Source organism: Megalobrama amblycephala, linkage group LG17 (assembly GCF_018812025.1).
Source record: "Megalobrama amblycephala isolate DHTTF-2021 linkage group LG17, ASM1881202v1, whole genome shotgun sequence".
In the NCBI taxonomy this organism is placed as follows: Eukaryota; Metazoa; Chordata; class Actinopteri; order Cypriniformes; family Xenocyprididae; genus Megalobrama; species Megalobrama amblycephala.
The window spans coordinates 36,577,594-36,595,437 of record NC_063060.1 but is presented as its reverse complement, the minus strand read 5'-3'; the positions used below and the strand labels follow the sequence as shown (position 1 = coordinate 36,595,437).

At 37.2% G+C, this 17,844-nt stretch overlaps 2 long non-coding RNA genes across 3 annotated transcripts in view; one reads left to right on the top strand and one right to left on the bottom strand.

The window, feature by feature from the left end:
• The window catches only part of LOC125250870, a 127,084-nt gene that overhangs the window by 31,401 nt on the left and 77,839 nt on the right, over positions 1-17,844 (bottom strand). Inside the window, exon 7 of one of the 2 annotated variants that reach the window (XR_007180885.1) lies at positions 8,913-10,465. The exons of the other annotated variant lie outside the window; for it this stretch is intronic. This is a non-coding gene — a long non-coding RNA (uncharacterized LOC125250870). Of the gene's footprint in view, positions 1-8,912; positions 10,466-17,844 lie in introns of those variants that run through there. 2 annotated transcript variants of the gene reach the window in all.
• LOC125250871 lies at positions 7,078-8,781 on the top strand. Its single transcript, XR_007180886.1, has 2 exons — positions 7,078-7,338; positions 7,565-8,781. It is a non-coding gene; the product is annotated as an uncharacterized LOC125250871 (long non-coding RNA).

Here is a 17,844-nt window from a genome sequence, read left to right as displayed (position 1 = left end):
TGACAGACTTTGATAACTAAATGGATCATTTTGCATGTGATGGCTCACACAATGAAGGAATCTTTAGAAGTTGTGAAGAGTTTGACAGTTTCACTGAGAATCAGCTCATCAGTTTTGATCAACAAGCCATGTGTATTTATTGTGCAAATTGTAGACAATTGTACTTGCTCTTTTGCACACATGTGCCAAAACACAGGCAATTTGTTTAAATCAATAAGAAATTCAAATCTGATGTGAACGAGAAACTAATTGTTAAAACTTATTGTTTTGAGAAAAAAAAAAGTCTCAATTGAGGACTGGGCCAAAGCGATTGAGAAAAACTGTAAAAGAAAATAAAAGCCAGAAGTCTCTTTCTGCCCTTGATGTCTTGACACAATGAGTTTTGATACAAGATTTGGCAACACATTTTTTCTCCCAGATTGGGGGAAGAGGTGGCAGGCAGGCCTTTTTTTTATCTTTATTAGCAGATGGTTAATAACATTCAACCAGGAGCCTACACAGCAAAATCCCCAGAGTTAAATCAACTCTGCTCAGATTACATATGGTCCCTCTCTATATAGTGTTAAAGTAACACTGAAGCAGAGTTAAAGTTAATGAGATAATTAAGTGATTAAATTATGATTGAGCATTAGTGATGAACACCTGCTGTTAACAAGCAGAATCACTGAAGAGAAACACAATAACTACAAAGGACTTCCAGCCACAGCCTTAGATGAAATCAACTGAGGATAAAAGACATTAAATCTCTCAAGATCTGATTAAACAACTCCACAAACAGCATATCATCTCATTAATTTTAGCTCTGTTTCAATGTTATTTTAGCTCTATGTAGAGAGGGACCATATGTTCTCTGAGCAGAGTTGATTTAAATCTGGGGATTTTAGGAGGCCTCAGCAAACATCCAATGAGAGTGCAGGAAGACTTAATATTAATGAATATTTTTTTTTTTTATAAAAAATTAATTAACAATAATATTATTAATATATTAAAAACAAACTAACTCACTCCCAGTTTCTGATAATAATATATTACAGTTGATTTCATTTACAGACAGACAGACGGATGGACGGACAGACAGATAGATAGATAGATAGTATGGACAAAAAACACTGAAACATTCTTCAAAGTATCTTCTTTTGTGTTCCAAAATTAAGGTGAGTAAATGATGATAGTTTTTATTTTGGGTGAAGTGATTTTTTGTTGATTTTAAGAACCACAAATGTGTATTCAGTTTTTAGTAGTATTCCCCAGCACTTTCTGATATCATGTAAGGCTTTCTGTGGCTTTCAGCAGGGAAGACAAAGAGAGGTGACGCTTATGACAAATAGACACTCATGGCTCAGTCTTTCACAGTCTGGTCAAAATGGCCAATCCATCATAAACTGGCCCTTCCCCAACAGTGAGCAATAAAAGTGAGCGGGGAGCACGGCGTGTCTGGCGGCATGCAGCAGGCCCATCAGGGACACGGCCCGCATACTGGAGTCAGGAGTGACAGCGCATGGACCAGGCTGATTATGCCGCCGTTTCCCTGGCTCGCGGTCCGCGCCATGTGATTTGGGAGGACAACGATCAGTGTATGAATGTTTTGGAAGGCTGTGCCAGCTTGTCAGAACATTAGACGTGCTAATGGAAAAGCTCCCCTCCACACACACACACATACACATACACATGCGAGAGCAGCATTACTGCAGCCTGTCACACTTGGCTGGACACTAAACTAATGGTGCAGCAACAAAGAGACAGAGAGAGAAGCAGCGGGAAAATAGTTTTTTGGTGAGAAAGGACGAGAAAAAACTCTGATGGAGACAGAGAAGAAGAGGCTAACAGCGAAGAAGGATGGCAAAGATAGAAACGGCATACAAATTAGGAAAGCGGAAGAGTGTCAAGGTGAGATGAGCATGACGAGAGATCGAGAGGGAGAGAGACTCATTATTAGTTGTGAGTGACGTGGCGGGGCCATGATGAGCATTATGCCCTGTTGGCAGGGACGCCCAGTCAGAATGCAGCAGGCCTGCCACCTCTTCCCCCAATCTGGGAGAAAACAAGCCATCCCCCTGGGGGAAAAGACACACGGGCCTTCACCGCATGGCAGCTCCTGACACCCTCGCGTGGCACAGAAAACCAGACGAGCCGGGGCAGCCGACGGGTACAGCCAGGCATTATCATTCCCTGCTCTCATCCCAACATGTAAATATGTATTTTGTTATCGCAATATGTGCCAAAGAGGACGCTAGGTGTCCAAATCCGGACACATGTAAATAGCGAAAGTTTGTCCAACTTGTTCCAGGTGAACGCAACCAAGAAGATGTCAGGCGAGCGCTGTCAAATCAGCAGCTGGGGAAAACCGTCTTCGTGACTCGTCTTTGAAACCGAACGCGCGTGGAGGGATTCCTCGGATGGTTCGGATCATCAAACGATGACTACGGCGTGCCTTCCTGGATATGAATTCAAACAAAAGTCTACATGCTAAAAGGAGCAATTGGATAAAATTCTATTAGGTAGTTAGCTGGTTAGTCGTGATGACAACCAACCCTCTTTATCAACCGCAGCCATCTTTCCCCCAAGCCTGGACACAGAGGTGGCTGTGTCCATTCCCGAAGTCGCCTCCCCTACCGCAGAGATCCTGCCAAGCGTAAAAAGTCTCAAACTGTCGGCATCTACACAGCACTTCAAAAATTCATCAAAGCTAACAAAAGAGGGCATTCTGTCCCCACTGGACCCCCACATCTAAACACACACACACACACACACACACAGAAGTGTCACAGTAAGCCCACAGCTAGCACTTTTTCCTTCCACCTCTGGTCGATTCTTCTCATCCTACCCCTTCTCCTGTGCAAGCAAACAGAATATGAGTGTTAAAAAAGAGGCGCTCTCACCGACACTCTCTCTGACAATTGCTTTATTGCGTCTTATCGAGGAATATGAAACTGTGTTGCATGACATCTCGCGGTAAGCCGAATAGATATGCCAATTCATTTTTTTTTCCCGCAGCCAGCGATTTGACAAGCTAGACTGCCCCTCTTGAAAGGCATCAGTCAAGCGCGGCGCTGTCGCCCTGGCTTTTCTCTCCCTCCGTCGCCCTCCCTTCTCCCGCCGGCTCTCTTTTTCCCTGGCAATCTGTAAGCCTCGCCTCCAAAATTGAAAGGCCCAGTCGCTGACAAAAAGAATGAAAAGAAAGAAGAAGGTAGGGGGAAAAAAGGCATAGCCCCCCCAAAAAAAGGAAAGAGGAGGAAAGTGGGGGGAGAAACGATTTAAGTATTGCAAATATAAAATGATAAGAAGGATATGTGGAGGCTGCTGGAGATAACATTGTGGATATCATAAGCGGAATGGAAAGGAGAAAAAGAGAGCGAGCGAGAAAAGGTGCTAAAGAGATTGGTGCCATAAGCTCCAGGTTGAGGAGATGACACCAGCACTAATACGAGTGTTTAAATATTTGATGCTTTGGGATAAAGAAGGATCGCCTTTGAACGGTATTGAGTGTCTGGGGGAGAATCTATTAGTGAAAATCTGCTGTGATTTGACAGCAGCACCACGGCCTGGTGTGTTATTCCTCAGTAGTTCCAGCAATCTCCTGCTCCTCTCTTGACTTTAATGTTTCTCTGCCTTGCTTCAGTAAGTGCTGATTATCACTTTCTCGGGTGGAGCGGGGTTGAGAGAGCCGATGGTGAGACGAGGAATAAGAGAGAGAGTGAGAGACAGAAGCAATGAGAAGGACATTATCAAATAGGGATGTACTACAAAAAGGTCATTTCCTCAGAACAACTGCTGTTGAAAGTTTAAAGTCAATGTGTAATTTTAACACTTTACGGCAGAAGATCTCTCGCTGTAATCTTCAAAAACCAACTGAGGAGTTATAGCTGGAACACTCGTAGCCTTACTACCCTTAGACTATTATAAAAGAGTGGAAATATTTCAGCACTCGACTGAAATTTGGTATTATAGTGCAACTGTACACTGTAAACCCGAACAGTATTACTAACTTATATAAAGATCGAGTACACTGCAATTAAAGTCTGTTAAATCACTGATGCAACTTAAAACAATTACATTTTCTGAACGAAGAGTTTAGTTTTATACTTATACTTAAACTTAAATCATTATTTTTTAAGTTTACCGAGCATCATCCACGGCACATCGTTGCCCTAACCGATGTTATCAGAAGAAACCATTCAACAATAAACTGAGTTCCAGCAGATTTCAAGATCCCAGTATGCTTTGCGTCACTTTATGTAAGGAGAATACATGTTGAAATTGAGTGTTATTTCGTGTTTTTGCACAAGATAAATACAGGGGAAGATGTGTTATTGTTTAATGTTCTGTTATTTTGGTATTTAAAGGTGTTTCTGTGATGTCGAAGTTACCATCGTGGTCAAGAGTAGTGCCTGTGGTTAGGTCGAGAATGGGCTGCAAAACTTCAAGGCTATAAATACTGCATGTTGATTAACAGTTCATGCAAGTAAATAGTGATAGTCTCTTTGATGCTTACATTAGCATATGCTAGTGTGCTGTCAACTAACACTTAACTATAAAGATTAGGTGTTAGTTCATTCAATATTTCAATTCAATTGTAATTAGCGAGTTTGTGTAGTACAAAATAAGTTCTACTAAAATAATCTTTGAGTTGTTTACTTAAATGTATTGAGTATTCTGAACTTATCAGGTTTTACAACCACTGCATCAGAATAATTGAAAAATGAGAAACATTACGTATGGTAAAAAATAGTTTTAGGTATAGTGGACTTAAACATTAAATAAAATTAAAATGAACATTTTTCAGTTTGACTTAATTATTTATAATTATTGTTTACTTAAGAAATGTGAGTTGCTTTACTTACATTTTTAGGGTAATTGGTGTCTACAAAATTTTTTGAGTATTCTGAACTTTTTGAGTTTTACAGTGTAAGCTAAAGTAATTTGTGCACTAAAACAGAACTGCAAAAATACATTTTCAAATGAGTGACATTTGTCAGTCAAACAGATAACCTCGGCCAAAACTAATGCCATTGATTGAGCCGATGTAGTTTTGTTCTATCCAGTCACTTTTGATAAAAGCATCTGTTAAGTGAATAAATGTAAATATTAAAATATTTTGCAATTTAATGTGCAGCGATAAATATAAATAAATAATTTGTAGGTTTACCTCCCTGTAATGTGTGAACAAACAGGTCTATCACTTCTATATCTATAACTTTGGCTCAGATAAATAAAATAAAATAAAATAAAATAAAAAATTAAATTAAAGGTGCTAAAGAGGATCTTTTCATCGACTGAGAAACCAAAGACTGTTACTGAGTTTTTGAAATGAGCGCATGCGTAAGAACAACCCCGCCTCCTTCGAAGGAACGCCTCCCAAAACTCGTAAACACTCGTATTGGAACACGAGTATCTGTTTACCACCGGCATTCGCTGTGTCGTGTTAGTGGATTCATTATGTCGGACTCACTGCAGGTAACTCATAATCTGCAGTTGTTACTCCTGTCTCCTGACAAAAACATTGCATGCGGCGCCTGTGGAGTGTGGAAAGTTACTGGAGCGCGCAGCCGCGCGTGTCTCTCACAAGGAACATCATGGCAGTGATTGACAAGCCAGAGGGCCAATCTTTTACGCGATGATCGCGTAAACGATTGGCTGATGTTTTTAAGGCCCTACCTCGTGCACAGATGATGTATATTAATATTATTCCTTTCAGTGCACCTAATAAATAGTCTTTTATCAGTTAGTAAAGACAGTTTCAAATAATATTGCAAAAATGTATAAAGCAAAACATCCTCTTTAGCACCTTTAAATAAAATTAAATAAATCACTTCTTTTCTGCATTGCACTTCTGCTTTAGCTTGCATACTAATTTAGCTTACACTAGAAACTTGGCATTGTGTACTGCAAATATTAATGACTCTTATGATAAATTGATTGTGATGTTCCTCATTTGTAAGTTGCTTTGGATAAATGCAAAATGTAAACGTAACGGCATGAGCGGAGAATATTTTTTCTGCTATTTTGCTGAATATTAAAAGTGTACAAAATACCTAAGGAAGTAACATGTTGAAAAAAATGTCTACCTAAAATCAACCATCACATATAAAGTATAAGCAACACGTACCATGTATTTTGGCTTTCACTTCAGTACAGTTCTCTACGACCTCTGACAGCAAACGAAACATTGCATTTCCCTTCTCACCTGGTCCTGATTGAGACTAGGCCCTGGTCTGGCACCAGATTGATGTACTGTAAGCTTATGGCCAACCTTTACCCTGACAAAATGAGAGCAGTGTTCTACAGATTGCAGGTGTTACTTCACGCCAAATAGCCGTGCCCCTACAAGACCCACAGCTGAATAATGCCTCTGCCTTCAATTTCTCCTCACATCTACACATGGATCTCTCCTTATGAACGGCTGTGAGTTATGTTCACTACTGCAAAGTGTTTTGACAACAGAAATTTGAAATAAAACGTCTAACCACTTTTAAGGTTTTAAAATATTTATTTATTCACACACTCTAAAAAATGCTGGGTTAAAAACAACCCAAGTTGGGTTGAAAATGGACAAACCCAGCGATTGGGTTGTTTTAACCCAGTGGTTGGGTTAAATGTTTGCCCAACCTGCTGGGTAGTTTTATTTAAACCAACTATTGTTTAAAAATTGCTATATGGCTAGCTTAAAATGAACCCAAAATAGTTGGGAAATTAAAAACCAGATGCAATTAGAGCCAACAATAATAGACAAATGTGAATGTTTATTAATAAGATTTAATATTTTATTAATATAAATTTAATAGTTTAATAGTTTATTAATATAAATGTATTAATAAGCAATTTAATAAATGTTTAATTTATTAATTTAATTTATTGTTTAATAATTATTCATTGAACATTAATAAATGTTCATTTCCAACATACTTTGGGTTAATTTTAATTAAGCAATACGGTAATTTTTAAACAATAGTTGAGTTAAATAAAACTACCCAGCAGGTTGGGCAAACATTTATCCCTACCGCTGGGTTAAAACAACCCAATTGCTGGGTTTGTCCATTTTCAACCCAACTTGGGTTGTTTTTAACCCAGCATTTTTTAGAGTGTATAAATATAATGAATATTTATCAACTTATTTCAATATTTGATTATTTAAAAATCATTTATTTATTTATGATTTAACGTTTTCATTATAAATTAGGAGTGAATAATTATGTTATTGTGGCTAGTTAGCTGATAAATTGCTCCAAGTATTTGCTAATGCTCACCATTTACAGAACACATGACTCCTTCCCTTTTCCATGAGTCCAGAAGTTTGGAGAAGCTTACAACATAGTGAGGAACATTGGGCCTACTGAGAAAGTGAGTAAGATAATACACTGCCACACATACACCACATAATGAACCAGACACACTCCATAATGCACCCATCCTGCCTCTCTCCTCCATCACCTTCATGACACCAGATTAGGGTGGTGAGCACACTTACACACACACACACACAGAGAGAGCCTTACAAGCAAACATGGCTGTTCCGTTTCATGCCGTCACGGTGTCTTGTCACATTTCCCTCTTGTCTGCCATGCAGCTGGGCGACGGCCCCCCATGCACGGCTGACATGTAAGTGGCCTCGTCTCCAGGCGATCGATGGCTGCTGGCACTTCCTTCCCTGGCCAGGAAAAAACAATTAAAACCCATCGATCCTGCGCCGATCCGAGCCATGAATATGCAGGAGCTTCTCCTTGACCTTCAAAGCTTGGGGAAAGCCAGGTGACTTCATTCTTCATGCGACTGGCACTACACTCACTGCTAACTCTTTTTTTTCTTTACTTGTCTATGGATATGTTTTTATGACCATATGTGGACTTCCTGTTTTCACCGCACCGGCATTAAATCTCTTCTGATGTATCATGATGCTCGATCAGCTTTTATTGTGTTTCTTTGTCATGTTGTCACATTGGCAGAGCATGTCTCTTGTATGCCACTGTCTGTTGTGCTTACAGATGACATGCTAATTATTGTCGGGCAGAGAGCGAACCCTGAAGATGTGTGGGAAATATTAAGAGCCCGTCTTTACTCTTTGTCTGTGCATGTGGGGCCAGACTCGACATGAAGCTCTTTGATTACCAACAGATCAATTATGCAAAAATAACAGGTGTAACGCATGTTGTTTAGCTAGTGTTTATAATTTGAATGTGCACTCAGTAGAAAATGTTTAAATGAGTTTACACAGAAAATGTTGTTTGGGTCAAACTTTTCGATCCTGTGTCATTTAGGCTACATTGTGAACTTAAGTAAGTGTTTTGGAGAATAAGGATTTAAGGATTCTCAATTTAATTGTATCATTTTATAATAATTTTATAATCATTAGTCATTGATGTAGTTGTCATTTGATTTATCATTTAATCATTTACTGACATCATTATTTGATTTACATAATTTATTTAATCATTGTATTATTATTATACATTTATGTTATTTTATGTTTTTATATTGATATTACTTATTTTCATGCTCTTGCCATGCTTGCTGTTGCTGTTTAATCTTATGATTGTATGGTTTCAAAGTATGTTTGTCTTCATCAGTAAGAGATAAGAAAATGTCTCCATTTCAAGGTTTGTAACATCACAGGACGATGTTGTGAAGCAGTTATTTTCCATTGTTTTTGCTTTGGTATAATAACACTTGTAAGATTTGTACTGAGCATCAAGACATTCAGACAAAGTCTGAGCTGCACTGAAACATTCAGACATTGAAACATATGCAACTAAGATTATTCAATAAACTTTGTTCTTTTTACTATCATCACTTTGTCTTCTGCTTCTGCTCTTTCCTGGCTTTCACAGTCAAACTCTCAGGCTGATATATCAGGACGTATATCTTCTGGCAGGGATTCTGTGTCCGGGGTCGGATCTAATATATTTGATATGTCTGATGTGGAGATCTATCCGACCTAACATAGTCGGCAAGATTTGGCGTAGTCGACAGGATATCGGCACAATCTAATAAGTGTATGTACTAAATACAATGCATCAAAGCAAAACAAACACTTTTACTGGAGAAAAAAAAAAAAAAGGTTTAGGTTGTGGGCTTTCAAAACAAATTTATGCCAAGGACAATGAAATATGATAATTACCGATATTTTCATGTCAACATAAAGCATTATAACTTAATATTGTTTCTAAGTGAAATAATTGGCTTTTATATTTACAGTACAAGTGTAAATATAAAATGTAAGCCAAGGCAAATCATTAAAATATTATCTGAAATATATTTGCTTTGAATTGACATAAATATTGTTGCAAATCAGTTTTACAGAGAAAAGTGAGCAAGCTATTTGTGACAATGGTGAGGAAAAACTCTAAAAGAACCAACAATTTATAAAGATTTAACATGTGCACCACAAGACAGGACAGATGAACACTAAGAATTCTTTTCATAGCACGCGAACATTTGAGTTTTATTTCTTATTTCTAAAAACCACGGCTGCAGAATAAAATGTTATTTCCAGAAGAAAATATTAGTTTATTTTAGTAGGAGAATTAAATAATAATATTAAATATCATTTATTCTGACAAGTCTTTAGAAATCAGAATGAAACTAATACAGTAAATATAAATTAGTAAATGTCTTAACATTTATTGTATTAGACATTTCCTTTATAGAAAAAGACAATCATTTTCATAGCCCTAAAAAACCCTAGTTTGAAAACCCCTGATATGGGCTATCTGCAGTCTCACTAAAAAAGGCTGATTGCTGAAACGTTTGATTGATCTTGATGTGCTTTGTTGCATAATAAAAAACTAATAATTCATTAAGAAGACACAAGCGAGTGCAGATCTTTCATTCTTCAATTGAAAGTATTGCAATTTTCACTGATCTACACAGCCCAAAAAAAAACAATGATTTTATCTTTTTTGGCTATCTGCAATCTAAAAATCTTTTTTTATATATATAAATCTAATACACATACTTTGAGATCAAGTCATAAGAAATAAAACTGTTCATTGTTTCAGATCAATTCAGATAATCTATCCAAGAAACACAAAAAAGTCAAAATAATGTGTCTCCTTGATTTGCGCCCGGCTTTGACGAGACTGATTATGTAGAGCTAAATTCAATAAGTCCCCTTTTATTGAGCTACAGCTTTGGTGAGGATCAGACAGACAACAGACTATGTGATGTGGAGTGATGTGTGTACGTGTGTTCTGTGTGCATTCTTGCATGTGTGGGTGTAAATGGCGGGTGTCAGCGTAGAGCTGAGAAACACATTGCTCTCTCTCTCTCTCTCTCTTTCTCTCTCTCTCTCTCCAGGCTAAGCTGAAGCGACAGGGTGTCCGTTCAGGCTGGCATGTTCTCCTGCTGTGAACCGAAGTGCAGCATGGGTGGAGCTGGAGAGGTTCAAGCTGCCATTTATCAGCTTTTCTTAGCATCTCTTCAGCCTGGCTGCCCCCCAACACATCCACTGTGTCTGTCGGCCCCGAGTCAGCTGACAGCCAGAGAGAGCAAAGAGAGAGAGACACAATGAGAAAGGCAGAGAGAGAGGAATAGTGATACAAAATGACTGCAGTCACACTCACCTCCATCCACCACATCAACACTAATATGGGCTTATTGGACCCTGACCACGGTCTCTTGAAAAATAACTGTTGTTTCCATAACACGTGATTGACATGGACCTCTGCTGAAATTATTTTGTTGAAGCTTGCCTGTTTTTGATTCTTTCTGGACCTATCGTATTATTATTTCAGCATGGGATCACAGAGGTTTTTTGGTTGCAGGTAATTTAAGAGCTGCAATTTTTGAACATTTTAACTGGAAATTTACATGACACAAAAAACATGGGAATAGACTTTAGTAAACAGTACAGATGTCAATTGAGTCACGGTACGGGCGTCACGGTTCGGTGCATGCAGTCAGATGACGAATACAGTCGGTCACAGGGGATCCACACTCCAATCCAGAAGGGGGCGTACGCGGTAATGCAATGCTGTTTGCTAACTGCCACAACAGGACAAAGCACATAATAACAACAGACAGACGATCTGTGCATGTTTACATGTAATCTCTCAACCAGTGTTTCAACCACAGAAAGACATCAATAAAACAGCTTGAGAATAATATCCCACATAGCATTACATTTACCTCAGGCAAGTCATTTAGTGTCCACAGCATGTTACTTCAGTTGAGAAATGAACTCTAGAGGGGAGCATTTCACTAAATATGTGCACTGTATTAGCCTATTCATTTTATTTACTTTACCTGTTACTAATGTCTTAATTATTTAATATATGTTTAAATAAATTTGTCATGAAAACATGACAGTAATTGTGTAAATGATTATATTTCAATTGGTAAATTGAAAAATAATTTTATAATTAGATTTAGAAGTTAATGCAAAACCTGCCTTGTGTGCAATTTACATGCTGTTGTTTTTATTTTTATTTGAGTGTTTATTGTTATATCTAAAAATAAACAGCAACTAAATGTAATAGTTTGGGATCAGTTGTAAATTGTAACCTTCAATATTATAGTAATGTGCAAGAAAGGGCTCCCTGTATATAGTTTACAATATTAGCTGAGATACATTTTTTTTATCCTTAAGAAAATGTTATTTATAATTGAATTTAAAGGGTTAGTTCACCCAAAAATGAAAATAATGTCATTTATTACTCACCCTCATGTCGTTCTACACCCGTAAGACCTTCGTTCATCTTCGGAACACAAATTAAGATATTTTGATTAAATCCAATGGCTCAGTGAGGCCTGCATTCACAGCAATGGTACTTCCTCTCTCAAGATCCATAAAAGTACTAAAAACATATTTAAATCAGTTCATGTGAGTACAGTGGTTCAACCTTAATATTATAAAGCGTCGAAAATACTTTTTGTGCGCCAAAAAACAAAATAACGACTTTTCAACATTATAGTGATGGGCCGATTTTAAAACACTGCTTCGGAGCTTCACAAATCGAATCAGTGATTCAGACCTCCTATCAAACAGCTAAACTGCTGAAATCATGTGACTTTGGTGCTTCAAATCACTGATTTGATTCGTAAAGCTCCGAAGCAGTGTTTAGAAATCGGCCCATCACAATATTGTTGAAAAGTCATTTTGTTATTTTGTTTTTTTGGCGCACAAAAAGTATTCTTGTCGCTTTATAATATTAAGGTAGAACTACTGAACTCACATTAACTGTTTTAAATATGTTTTTAGTACCTTTATGGATCTTGAGAAAGGAAGTACCATTGCTGTGAATGCAGGCCTCACTGAGCCATTGGATCTAATCAAAATATCTTAATTTGTGTTCTGAAGATGAACAAACGCCTTACAGGTATAGAACGACATGAGGGTGAGTAATAAATGACATTATTTTCATTTTTGGGTGAACTAACCCTTAAAAGAGAGAGACACAATTTGTTCAATAAACCACTGTTTAACAAAAAAGAAGAAAAAAAAGCAATTTTATGGTTAGTTTTCACCCCCCTGCTGTACCAAACCTATACCGAACTGTGACTTCAATACTGAGGTGCGTACCGAACCATCATGTTTGTGAACCGTTACACCCCTAATATATATACAGTTTTTTATAGCAATTTTTAACAAACTTCAATGCTGTAACGTCAACTGCTCAGTTTCTGTGGCCATCATAACAGGGGCAACTATCAGTGGCCGGCCCAGTCTACAGCCAGACAGCACTTCCACTTGTTTAAAGCCAGAGTGGCCAGTGTGGCAGTAAACACTAAGGGTATAATCAATGTAGGCCAGCACTCATTGTGAGGCAATTTCATTTGAAGTGCCATAGGTCAGGCCATTCTTATTCCACACCACACCAGGCCAGGCCAGACAGCTGCACCATTCAATATCACTGGAAATGTACACATATTGAACGCATCACAGGAACAGTTTCCCAAACCAACATCGATGGCCACTCTCAGCCTAACTCCACAGCACACGCCATCTGGAGAGGACACACATGCTCAAGTCTCCGTCACAGAATTTTAGAGCTGTGATTTTCTATTGTTTTAAAATGTGGGATGGTATCTCATCAAGAAAGAACAGGCTGCTTTCAACACAGAGTCAATTTCTGTCTTTTTTCTTGTTTCTTCAAAGTTTGCCAAAATTTATTCAGCAAGGATTCATTAAATCGATAAAAAGGGCCAGCAAATGACATTTATAATGTTACAAAAGATTTCCATTTCAAATAAATGCTGTTCTTTTTATTTGAATATCATTTGATTTATCTAAGAATCACAGTTTCTACAAAAAAAAAAAAAAATATTAAGCAGCACAACTGTTTTCAACATAACATGAATAAATTACATTGTAAAATATATTTAAACAGAAGACAATTATTTTAATTTTGTATTATTATTTTACAAGATTACCGTTTTTACTGTATTTTTGAACAAATAAATCCAGCCTAGGTGGAAACTTTTTTTTTTTTAAATGTAGCCTATGTATTATGTATTAAAGGTGCCGTAGAATGTCTTTTTAAAAGATGTAATATAAGTCTAAGGTGTCCCCTGAATGTGTCTCTGAAGTTTCAGCTCAAAATACCCCATAGTTTTTTTTAATAAATTTTTTTGGGGCATCATTAAGTATGAGCCGATTTAGGCTGCGGCCCCTTTAAATGCTCACGCTCCCCGCCCACGGAGCTCGCGCTTGGCTTATACAGCATAAACAAAGTTCACACGGCTAATATAACCCTCAAAATGGATCTTTACAAAGTGTTCGTCATGCAACATGTCTAATCGCGTAAGTGTGGTATTTATTTGGATGTTTACATTTGATTCTGAATGAGTTTGATATATGCTCCGTGGCTAAAGCTAACATTACACACTGTTGGAGAGATTAATAAAGAATGAAGTTGTGTTTATGAATTATACAGACTGCAAGTGTTTAAAAATGAAAATAACGACAGTCTTGTCTCCGTGAATACAGTAAGAAACGATGGTAACTTTAACCACATTTAACAGTACATTAGCAACATGCTAATGAAACATTTAGAAAGGCAATTTACAAATATCACTAAAAATATCATGATATCATGGATCATGTCAGTTATTATTGCTCCATCTGCAATTTTTCGCTATTCTTGCTTGCTTACCTAGTCTGATGATTCAGCTGTGCACATCCAGACGTCCTGCCCTTGTCTAATGCCTTGAACATGGGCTGGCATATGCAAATATTGGGGGCGTACATATTAATGATCCCGACTGTTACGTAACAGTCGGTGTTATGTTGAGATTCGCCTGTTTTTCGGAGGTCTTTTAAACAAATGAGATTTATATAAGAAGGAGGAAACAACGGTGTTTGAGACTCACTGTATGTCATTTCCATGTACTGAACTCTTGTTTTAACTATGTCAAGATAAATTCAATTTTTAATTCTAGGGCACCTTTAAATGAAAAAGATTAAAAAATTAAATTAAAAACACTCTGTTGTAGCCATGGCCTAAGCATTGGTTCATTATTTCTTGACATCTCATCCATGTGTATAAATATAACTAGCAAAAAAATAAATGAAATCTAAAACAAGTCTTACCAAACAAACAAACCCAAAAACCTCCTTTCCTCTTCACTTGGCCTTCATTAGCCTGTCTGCCTGCTAACTGATCTAAACCTCGCACAGCTGGTTGACTGACTTCAACTCATCTGCAAATAATTCAGCCACAATTAAACAATTTAACAATTTCCTTTAAACCAAATATCAAATTATTCGGTCAATTGCTCACACCAGGGAGAATTATTGGCATGCGTTCATAACTGATGATCTCTGAGGCTCAGCGCTAGCTGAATGCCCAATGCAACAACTCAGAGGCAGCTGCCACAAAACACAGAGTTTACATTCATACAGCATAATATAAATGCTCATGTTATGGCTGTTTAGAAACCATAGTGTATTCTAAAAGGAACCTCGAACCAAATTAGAATAATCAGCCAGAGATACAGGTGTATAATCTGTGTGTAGGGTTTGTTGATGCATGTAAGATATATGGTGAGACAGACACATGGAGAGAGATCGGTGCCCGTAAAGCCACAGACGACCATGTCTGTTTGAGGGTAGTCAATTTTACAGCTCAACTCCTACCACAGACCTGACAAATCAATAAAAGTTAAGGAGATAAATTATTTAAAGCCAACTCTAATTAGTTAGCTATTCCCGTGCTATAGATTCCTCTACAATATTGATGATGGAGTCCAGTTTACAGAACGGCAGGTACTTGCTCTCACTCCCACTTAGAACTCAATTTCTCCAGCCCACCGCACAGGATCAGATGTGTTTAAGTGATTATTAAGAACAGAATATAAAGATTTAGATGCGAAAAAATAAACATCTCCTTCACAAGGCCTATGCATTAAGAAATTTATGAATAGTGAGTAATAACAAAAAGAGTGATTTTTGGTGTATTGGGGGGTTGGATTTGAGCTGGTATTGATCCATCTAGCTAAATATAAACATGACTGCTTTAATATTTATTTATTTTGTGCGAGTGTGTGATTTGCTTTGTGTTGTAATCTATCTTGTAGAGAAAAAAAAAAAAGAATCCTTTTTTTTAGGATTATTATAATTATAATTAAAATCCTTAAATTAGGATTATATAGATTGAGACTTATTCAGAAAACACAAAGCACTATAAGCTTATCAAAATATTACTACAATTTAAAATAACTGTTCTCTATTTTAATATATTTTAAAATGTAATTTACTCTTGTGATGACACTCCAGACTTCAGTGTCACATGATCCTTCAGAAATCATTATGCTGATTTGGTCCTCAAGCAACATTTCTTATTATTTCTATTATTACCAATGTTGAAAACAGTTCTGCTGCCTAGCATTTTTGTAGAAATTGTTATGTCTTAGTATGTAATATTGTGAATGTTATGTAACATCATTCAATATTTTTCAGGATTCTTTGATTAAAAAAAAAAAGAAAGAAAGAACATTTAGTTGAAACGAAAATCTTTTGTAAAATTATAAATGTCTTTACTGTCACTTTAATGTGTCCTTGCTGAATAAAAGTATTTAAAACTTCTGAACGGTAGTCCACACATGATACAGTCTTGTGCACTTTCTGCATTTAAGAAAAGCCAATTCAGGTGTTTAGATTACAGTGTTGTACAGTACCTATAAAACAGGGTTTGCTAATCCATGGGGGTTCATGAAGAAAAAGCTAATTGACTAAATCATAAAAATGCAAAATTAAAATAATTATAAAATAAAACCAAATTAAAATATGTTAAATTTACCTGCAAGTCATGTGACCATTAACCAACATCAGAGAACAATAAACATACAAATGTGTTGTTAAATTATTGAAACATTTAAGGGGGTACTTCATGTCAATATTTTAGGTCAAATGGGTTCAACTGATTCACAAAACGTTTGGAACAACCTACTAATCAAAACAGATTTCTAAGATCAGGAGTCATGCAAAGTGCTGGTCATGGTGTTATCGATTCAAATCATTCCCTTAGTGAATCAGGTGCTAAAACAAAGCAAAAAAGCATGTGACTCCTTGTGTGTCCCATCTGTACAGCACTGTATCCTCACAATAAAGAGATTCTACTGTATATTATATATATGTTCGTTTAAATAATGAACAATTCACATCTAATCATCACATAAAAATACATTTGCTAAATTATAAGTTGTTATTTACGTTTCCATTTAGCTCCCCTTTTGTCTGTTTGCCTCTTCCTTGTCTGTCCTCGCATCTCTTCTATCCTTTGTTTGGGAGAGAGTTGTTATCAGACACAAGGAGTGGTGGGAGGGCAGACTATTGATCATCTCTTTTAATTACCCCCAGTGTACCAAGAGGCCTAAATTAACTCCCCTCTCCCCTGAAACAGCCATGAATATTTCAGAGGGACGAGCGCCCACTGTTTGTCACTCACGTTCACTCCTGTTCATCTCTTATCTCACACAGTTTCCCCTCTTGGGTCAACACAACACTCACAAACATGTCTGACACACTCAAGAGTCTGAGATCGTTACACACGCTAATAGAGACAGATTTAAAAAATTAACCACCTAAAACGTAGTATATTGCACTTATACCAACATTTATTTTACTGTTATACCCAATATTATAAATCTATACTTTTTTCTGCTCCCAATAACAGCCCAATTGAACCAATAATGATTACATAAAACCTGTTAATTGGCACTGTTGCATCCAATTTCACATATATATACATGTATGTGTATATAAATACAAAATAAACATGCAAAGTACACACACGTACATTATGTAAACACAAACTTTTATTTTGGACGCGATTAATCGCGATTAATCGTTAAACAGCCCTATTATTGCCATTACCAATATGTTCACCATTATATTGTGTATCCTTAGAGAGGAAACTCTATCTCTTTCTCTCTAGAAGCTGGAGTAGGCAGCCACATTCTCTGTATCCCCCAGACTCTGTAAGCCCCTCCATCCTAATGACAGGTTTTAGTAGGGACATCTGCATGGCAGCCAGCCAGTGACACTCCGTAATCCACTGCCATGTCGCAAGCTGTCAGCCATGCCAAGCCCTGGCACAGGCCACCACTGGGCCAATCAGCCGGCATTAGGGCGAGCTCTACACCCGGCAGCTCTGAATAATGACCAAGGCCTACAGCAGCAGCGAGACCCATGGAGACAACCCAGATCAGACACATACACCCTTGTCCTAACTACCCTCCTAGGCTCAGCCAGTTCATTACTACAGCAGCCGACCTGTTTCACTGCTATTTAAAGTTGTATGTACAGTACTACTTTTTCAGTGTTCAAATGCTTTAAATAACAACATATATAAAAACTTATATAGACAAAATATTATTTTAGACAAAATGAAGTTAAACACACATAGAGAA